The sequence below is a fragment of the Zea mays genome, chromosome 9, assembly GCF_902167145.1.
Source record: "Zea mays cultivar B73 chromosome 9, Zm-B73-REFERENCE-NAM-5.0, whole genome shotgun sequence".
Classification (NCBI taxonomy): domain Eukaryota; kingdom Viridiplantae; phylum Streptophyta; class Magnoliopsida; order Poales; family Poaceae; genus Zea; species Zea mays.
Genome location: NC_050104.1, coordinates 23385691 through 23395231, shown reverse-complemented (window position 1 = coordinate 23395231; position 9541 = coordinate 23385691). Strand labels below are relative to the sequence as shown.

The 9541-nt window shown below is 47.5% G+C and overlaps 1 pseudogene; it reads left to right on the top strand.

The window, feature by feature from the left end:
• Positions 1–2429: 2429 nt before the first annotated feature.
• Positions 2430–3322, top strand: LOC103639822 (probable CCR4-associated factor 1 homolog 11; annotated as a pseudogene).
• Positions 3323–9541: the final 6219 nt, after the last annotated feature.

Genomic DNA, 9541 nt, shown 5'->3' with positions numbered 1-9541 from the left:
AAAGAAAGAGAGGATGCTTCACATGCGGGGAGAAGGGCCACTTTAGGGACAACTGTCCAAATATGGTCGAACCCATAAAGAGGAGGAGCAAAGGCAAGGCACTCATAAGTATCAATACTTGGGAAGATTCTTCAAGTGAAGATGATCCTCCAAGGACTCATAAACTCTTCATCACGCTCTTCATGGTCATCTCACAAATGCCTTATGGCAAGAGGTAAAACAAGTACCCCATCATCTAGTGATGATAGTGATCATCTCGGTGTCGGGTTTGCAGGTGGAGGTGGGGGGTTTTTGCAACGTGAAGTCGAAGCTGCCACGTTAAGGGATGTGCTTGACAACAATGATATGAGGCGAGCCCCCTTCGTCGTGATCTGGTCAGTTTTGGAGGTCGGACAAATAACCGAAGGTGGGTGTTGGATCAGGATTACTGATGAAGACTCGAAGCTACCTCGAGTGTGGGTGTGTCGAGGCTTGGCAACGATGGCGCATCGTTGTCTTCCTCCTTCTATGCCAAGTTTTGGTGTAGGCGTCGTCGTGTTTCTTTTGGCGAAGTGCGTCCCGTTTGGCAAAGTCAGAGCTGCTAGTACCTTGTGTTGAGCTCGGCAATGATGACTCTGGAAGGGCTTTATGTTTGGGGTTGTCGCTGCCTGTGTTGTTTAGGCACTCTGTGCAGCAGTGAGTGTTGTGTTGTGTTGTGTTGATGTCCCAATCCAACCGGCGAGTTGAGTTGTATGGTGTCGGCGTGTTGATGTCCCAATCCAACGCCCTATTGTTTGTTGTTTTATCCGGTCCGGACCACTTCTACTTTATTAATATAATCGACAACTCTCCTGCTTGGTTTGTTTCAAAAAATAGAGATGACAATGGGTAAATACCCACCAGTTATTACTATTCTATACCCACGTCAAAAAAATCCGTTGGGTCACCTATATTCACTGGTGGGTATGGACTTGCCCCTATACCCATACCCATGCGGGTATGGGTCACCCGTCGAGTCCCCATACACACAAAGATTAAACATATATCATATGGGGTAAGCATCATTCGACAAATATAATGAACTGTAAAAAATACCAGCTGCTAAACATCAAATTTAAATAAACCATGTGTCATAATTAAGCATCACTCCATTTGATTTCTAACATTATAGACACATGAGGCTGCAAAAAATAAATTACATGGCTAGGATTGTGGTCAGATCTGTAGAAATAATATCTAATTACATAGTTGCACAAGAAACAACTATAAAATCCGCTTGGAGATTATATAGCTAGGGTTTCATTTGTTTTGGGCAAGGCCAAGTGCTCAAGTTTATGATTATTTGGCCAAGTTTATACTGGGTATTTTATACCCACGGGTTAACGGGTATAGTGAGGACATAACGTTCTAATACCCGTTTACTCATTGGGTGAATGTTTTTGTCCAATAAGAGAACCATGGGTATATTTAGTCCATATACATACCCTAATGAAGTACATGCCCATCATAGTACCGGGTCGTGGGCATCCATTGCCATCTCTAGCGTGAAACTAATATCAAGCTATATTGCTTCCCTTCTCAAGAATGCCTCCAACTAAAAAGCAGAAGAGTTTCTGAAACTACACAAAACAGAAAAAATGGCGATAGATACTTCTCAAGCAGTTGTATCAGAAGCAACGTTTGGTTTCTGAAGAGATCATTCACGAAGTTTCTGAAGAGATAATTCCAGTGCCTGATGGCCATTTGCAGTGTCAAAGAAGATACTGAAGCTGGACACGACCTTCACCTGCTCGTTTTCATAGCTATGGAGAAGCTGGCCTCAGTTTTACATGTGTTCGGTTGTCCTTCGTTCTCCTACGCCAAATACTGCCGTCACATTAAGTTAACGAAGATCCTACTCCTCGCAGGATGTCATCAGCCACACAATGATAAGCCAGTAGATTTATACTACGTTTCTTATACGCGAGTTGGAGTGTTGGACATTGGTTGTGATATCTCATTAGTTTTTGTGATTATGACATTTGGAGAAAAAATATTCGATGTAATCATAAATTTCTCATCGCACTTGAAAGTTTTTTTTAGAAAATAAGTAATCTTTTTTTTTTGAAAACTTGTAGATATTTGATTTGAAAGGGTTTTCATAACTGTAATAACTGTCCTAAAGAGTAGTTTAGGCCGAGGCATGATCTAGAATTAATAATTTAGCCGTATATTAGATTTAGATCTACAACGTCTAGGTTTCTTCTATGCAACAGAATTTAACTTTGTGCGATTGGATAAGAACAATTTTACACAAAGTCCGTTTTGGGGCTGGAATATTCTAGTCCGCTTCGTATCTTCCGCCGCCACCCTATATATAAAACCAGGGCACCACGTCGGCACGTCCAGTCCAGTCGTCCACGTTCCATGATCAAAACGTCTCGCTAATACACGTACGGCCACCGGTAGCAATGACGATGTACTCCCAGTCGGTCCGCGCGCCGCCGCCGCCGCCATGCAGATTCGTCCCCCGTCCCTGTTACGTCATGGCGCGGCCTCTGCTCGTCTTCACGCCCAGCGGCGCGTTGTTGAAGGCCGCCGTGCGCGACGTGTGGGCCAGCAACTTCGACGAAGAGCTCTCCAACCTATCGGCGGTGCTGCCGCGCTACCCCTGCGTTTGCGTGGACACCGAGTTCCCCGGCGCGGTTCACGACTCGGACTTGCCGCGGTACATGCGCGGCCCGCGCGAGAGCTACGAGCTGGTGAAGCGGAACGTAGACGACCTCAAGCTGCTGCAGGTCGGGATCGCGCTTTCGGGCCCCGCCGGCCGGTTCCCCATCGCGTGGCAGTTCAACATCCGGGGCTTCGACCCCGCGCTTCACCCGCACGCGCCGGCCTCCATTGGCCCATTGCCATGCTCCGCGAGCAGGGGATGGACTTCGCCACGCTGAACGAGTTCGGCATCGACCCGGAAGACTTCGCCGTCGGGTTCCGCCGCAGCGGCCTCGCCTGCGGGCGGCTCACCTGGACCGCCTTCTCGGGCTCCTACGACTTCGGGTACCTCGCCAAGGCGCTCACCGGCGGCCAGCCGCTGCCGGACACGCTGGACGGCTTCCTCGCCCTGGTCCATCGGTTGTTCGGGCACAGTGTGTTCGACGTGAAGCACCTCGCCAGATGCTGCGCCATGCGCGGGGGGCTGGAGCAGGTGGCCACCGCGCTCGGCGTGAAGCGCGCCGCCGGCCGCGCGCACTGCGCCGGCTCCGACAGCCTGCTCACCACCGACGTCCTCCTGCTAATGCTGCATCGCTTCTTCAGGAACGTCGATGTGCTCGCGCACGCTGGAACCATCGTAGACCTCACCTAGGTTCCTATAGTACTGCTTTTCTAGTGGATAGGTTTTAGTTTTTAAGATGTAGCCATGCATGCAGCGTCCAGCAACTAATTAATTTGTACGAATTGCTTTTATGAAGTTCTTGATTGGAGACTGATCTGCATTTGATCATGTGTTCTTATGCTCTCAAGCATTCGAGATTTCGAGTGACTAGTTCGGTATAGGCACGACCTGAACAAATTTTTGTTGCAAAGTACTGTTTGGGCAGCATTGGTTAGTTGGGCACAGCAGAAACATCAATCGTTCGAAATATAAATCTAATCCAATATAATCTGAAATATGAATCTAATCTAATCTGAAATACTTCCTCCAGTATCAAAATACAAGACGTTTAGTAGAGCGACGCGGTCTACAAAATATAGCTTTAATCAATATTTTTAAATACAAATAAATTCTTATGATGTTTATACTTTTGCAAAAGTAGTTTTTAAGATAAATCTATATATATGACTATTAAATTGCAAAACTAAATAATTAAATTGTCTGACAGCATTAGTTATTTGGTCAATTAATCAATCGATCAGAAGAACTGGTTTACCGAGATTCGGTGATCAGCTAGCTAAGAACGAACGAACATGCAGATGTCTTCCCCGAGGTAGAATGCATGTCCATACATATTATTTTTTTGATTTAAAATAATATCAGGAAGTGGTGAATGAGTTGATGCTTCAGCAAATAAATGATATATAGCCATGATCGACAGTTAATAACTGAAAGATTAATTAGCTCAGAAAACTTTGACTGAAGTATCTGGTGTGTTAGGACTCCGGAGCAATTATAGAGTAAGCCAACAACATTCTTGTGATGCCTAGACAGAGATGGGGATTGTAACTACACAAAGCAAAATCTCCCAAACATTATGTAGAAGCAGTAATGCTTTTCCAGCATTCTGAAACTAATATCAAGCTATACTGCTTCCCTTATGAAGAATGCCTCCAAATAAAAGCAGAAGATTTTCTGAAGCTACACGAAAGGGAAAAAATGGCGATGGATACTTCTCAAGCCATTGTATCCGAAGCAACGTTTGGTTTCTGAAGAGATTATTCACGAGGTTTCTTAAGAGATAATTCCGGTGATTTATAGATGAACAATATCTACGTTTCTTTTACGCGAGATGGAGTGTTGAACATTGGTTGTGATATCTCTTTAGTTTTTATGGTTATGACATTTGGAGAGAAAAAATATTCGATGTAATCACAAATTTCTCATCGCACTTGAAAGTCTTTTTTTTTAAAATAATCTTTTTTTGAAAACTTGTAGATATTTGATTTCGAATGGTGTTGAGCGCCATAATGAGCCAGCGGACGGTCCGGCCCTGAGGCCAGACGGTCCGCGGTCCGGACGGTACGCGCCTGTGGGCTGCACGGTCCGCGCGTGCGCAGAACAGATTAGAGTTCCGAGTTTTATGCTACGGTTGTTAGCTATATTCGCGGAATTAGCTCGGAATCAGTTGTGTAAAGGGTCCAGCCCCCCTCCTCTATAAATAGAGAGGTCTACGGCCGATTTGTAATCATCAACAATCGAATCAATACAACTTTTATTCGCATTTTATCCTAGGAGTAGTTCTAGTCTAGTTTAGGTTTAGCCTCTCAATCCCCAAATTCTTCGCTTCTCTTCGACTCTACGCCGATTGGAGGAGTCTAGGTCGGCCGGCCCGAGCCTAGACAACCCCTAGGATCTCTCTTCCCCGACGGGGTCCCTCCCGGGAGCGAGATCCAGGCCGCCGCCGGCGACTTCCGCCGCCCCTGCGCACGCGCGGACAGTCCGGCCTCAGGGCGCGGACCGTCCGGCCGTCAGGCAGAGGACCCAAGCTCCTGCACCAGGTCGCGGACCGTCCGGCCCCAGGCCGCGAACCGTCCGCGCCTGATTAGAGAGCACCGCCGCCTCGCGCCAGGTCGCGGACCGTCCGCGCATGACCAGAGAGCACCGCCGCCGGTTCTTCTTGAGTATTTGGCGCTCCGAAAAGGTGTCAACATACTTTTTGGCGACTCCGCTGGGGAAGACAAATATAGACGCATCAAATCGGCCCTCAATGGCGGGTTCAAGAGATAGCTCTGATATTTCCCCAAGCAACATCATAGAGCCGACTTGGGAGACCTTGCCGTCTGACGAACAGCTCCAATTCGAGGAGCACAAGGAGCGTATGATCCAGGAGGCAAAAGCAAAATTCTTGGCCGACTTCAAAGTGGACAGGAACAACAAGGTCGTCCGACATCGGGCGACGGATCCGGCTTCGCTCCAACCCACACCAAATATCCCCAATGTAAGTAATACCAACGAGCTACAATCTCTTAGAAATTATGTAGAAGAGCAACGTGAGCAAATGCAGAACATCATAGGGGGTATGCAAAGCGATTTTAAGAGACTAGTACGTGCATTTGATAAATCTAATATCGCAAATTTTCCTTCGCACGAGGTTGAGTTAGGGGGTAACACGCGTAATACATCGGCTACAGGTTGTCACGACCAGTCACAACCCCTTTATGGGATGCCGATGGACACATACCCTGAGCAACCGCAAATCGGCAGTAAACCAGCCGATCTGCACATGCCCGGACCGTCCGCACGTGAGCGCGGACCGTCCGGGCCAGCAACAGTCGGGCCTATTTTTAATGAATTACCTAGATATGCGCCCGAGCCACCACACACGACATAGAACCCAAACTACCCAGTCGGACGGTCCGCATACAACGACGGACGGTCCGCATATAACCACAGACGGTCCGAGTACGTATCCGGACAGTCCGTGCATGAGTCTTTTGAGGAGGATTATTACATGAATCCTCGCCCGTCCCAGCAACACTTCCCATCACACTATGCAATGCACCAGCCCATTAATTCAGGATCCAGAGCCCAGGAAAGCTTTCCGGCCCCACCTAGAAGGCCGGAAAGAAACGATCAAACCTATGAGCCATATAGGGCAAATGGAAATGCACCACGTAACTCAAACCAATGGGGGGAAAGACAACATGCTAATATCCAACCAACCCCACCTATGTTTGACCAGAGAGCCGGTGGTCTCGCACCGGCTGCCATTGATATAGTAAGAGAAGAAATAGCCGGGGCGTTCCAAGATAAGCTCGGAGTAAGCATGGTCCCTGGGGGGCAATCATATCGGAAACCTTATGACAGCCGATTTGATCACCACCCATACCCACAGGGGACCAGGATACCCGAATTCACAAAATTTTCGGGTGATCAAGGAAAGAACACACGTGAACACATATGCCAATTTTTAGCACAATTAGGAGAGTTGGCCGACACAGAGGCATTTCACGTACGTTTATTTTCATTATCTTTAACAGGAACTGCGTTTGCATGGTACGCCACTTTACCTCCTAATTCCATTTCATCATGGGGGGATTTAGAACAAAAATTTCATGATCATTTTTTCTCTGGTGACTATGAGTTGGATTTGGTAGATTTAGTGTCGTTGCGACAGACAAAAGATGAATCGGTTAATGATTACATCCGGAGATTCCGAGATACAAGAAACCGATGCTTTTAGATTCATTTAGCAGAAAAACAGCTAGTAGGATTAGCCTTTAATGGTCTACGATATTATTTAAAAGAAAGATTAGAAGACATCCAATTATTTACACTAGCACAATTACACAGAGAGCTTTGGCTTGTGAAAGCCGAAGCAAAGAAACTGCTAAAACAATTCGTCACAACGTACATGTAATAGAATGCGACCAAAGTAGCTCAGAAGACGAATCAGCAGAGGTGTATGCTGCTGAAATGGTTTGGCCAAAGCAGGCCAAATCTTCGGCTTGTGCCTCCTTACAGCCGGTTCAAAAGAAACGGCAAGAGGAGGTTAAGTTTACATTTAATGTTGGTAAGTGTGATAGAATATTTGATGAATTACTCAAAAATGGCAACATTAAAATAAATCACACTGTTCCATCCGCCGACGAGCTAAAACGTCGTGCATATTGCAAGTGGCATAACTCATTTTCTCATGCCACTAATGATTGTAATGTATTCCGTCGACAGATTCAATCGGCCATTAACGAAGGACGATTGAAATTTCAGGAAATGCAGGTGGACACGGAGCCCTTTCCAATGAACATGATTGACTTTGAGGGCAAGAAAGTCCTGACTCGGCCAAACACAGCCGATGAAGGCAAAGGCAAAGAAATAGTCATCGGCGATGCAAGAGAGGCCGGTGGGAATCATAAAACTTCTTGCAGAAAAGTGGTGGCCGAGAAGACTCCTGATGGAGGGGAGCCCTTGAAGGTGACCATCACAGCCTCTGGCACTAGGGGGCAAACACAGACAGGGAGACAGGCGCAAGAACCCATTCTGCGCATCGCGGACGGTCCGTCATCCAGACGCGGACTGTCCGACGCTTCTCTGGACGGTCCGGCGAACTCCAGCGGACGGTCCGGTGGTGCACAGAACCCGCAGCAACCACGTACCTTCAAACCACGACGACCCGAGATAGGTACGTGGAAAACAAATACATTTAAAGCAGCTGGTCGGCTGATCAAGCCTGGCCCGACTTTCGATCAATTGTTGTCTAAATATGTGAAAAAGAAGGCCGGCCCCAGTGACCGGCCACCGAAGCGACCCCGCTCACCCATTCATGAGCAACGTCAGGTCAGGCCGATTGGACCACCTCACCAATCGGAAGAAATGAAAGGTCCTATTGTACAATTGAGACCTAACATGCCGACATGGACCCCTCCACCTCCTTATCCATCTATGCCATATCCATACACATACTTACCTCCACCATATGTCCCAAATCAAATGTGGGGCATGCCACCATATCCATTTGGGATGCCACAGTACCCCGCCTGGGGGGCACCCCAAACATCCGTTTTTGATAGGTTGGCGCCGCCAGTGCAAGACCGATTGAGCGCTGCTGAATCCGGTCACCAGGCACAGGCCCAACAAGATTGCCGGACTACTCAGCCTCCTAGGCTGACCAATCCGGCAGGGGGGCATATGCCTATAGCAACTCAAAGAACAACAAAAAAGGACATCATCAAAATAGGCACCGCATATGTTGTCATAGAGGGAGACAATAAAGTGCCGATGATTTTCGGCAAATTGGCCAACACAACCGAAAAGGATACGGCTACCATCAAAACAGCCGATCCAAAATACTCCATGCCTCGATGGTGCCCAGCGGGATTGACACGATCCCAAAAGAGAAAATTACAGCGCCTAAGGGCAAAGGAGAGCCAGGAGAAGGAGGCGGAAAAGACATTTAATGACACACATCCACTATACCCGCCACCGCAAAAGAAATGGAGACCGAAGGCCGTTGAGAAAAAGCAAACGGCCACAGAAATAGAAAGTCAACCTGCACCAGGCGCGGACCGTCCGGCCCCCGCGCACGGACCGTCCGCCATTTACCAGGAAGCCTCTGGACAACCCGCACCAGGCGCGGACCGCCCGGACCCCGCGTGCGGACTGTCCGCCGTTCACCAGGAGGCCTCCAATGACACGACAACATCAATGGAAGAGGACGACCTGCTGGGAGAAGACCTAGTCGACTACGAGGCTTCTCCAGAACGCCCAGGTATGGATGTAAATATTATTACATCTTCTGCCGATTGTACTATTATCGGCGACGATGAACCTATTGTTGCCCAATTTGATTTTGGTCCTAAAGAAGCCGCCTTTACTAAACCAAAGGAATCGGTAAATCATTTAAAGCCGCTCTTCGTGCGCGGTCACATTGATGGGATACCGATTGCTAAGATGTTGGTAGACGGAGGGGCGGCTGTAAATCTAATGCCTTATTCATTATACAAAAAATTAGGTAAACAAGATGATGAACTTGTCAAGACCAACATGACCCTCAGCGGTGTTGGAACTGATAGTTCGATCAAAGCCAGGGGAGTCACGTCCGTTGAATTAACCATCGGAACTAAGACCCTTGCTGCTGCATTCTTCGTCGCTGATGTAGAAGGAAATTACAGTTTAATTCTAGGCAGAGATTGGATTCACGCCAATCAATGCATACCTTCTACATTATATCAAATGCTAATACAATGGGTAGGCGATGACATAGAACAAGTACATGCTGATGTATCGGCCTGCATCGCTGTGGCCGATGCCCCTGTACTCTGGACTTATGAGACTTCTACATGTCTCACAGGAGTAGATTTTTCTGATTATCAATTCATAAGTATAGATAAGAAAGGCTTCATTCCTGTAATGCTAGAGCCGATGGAG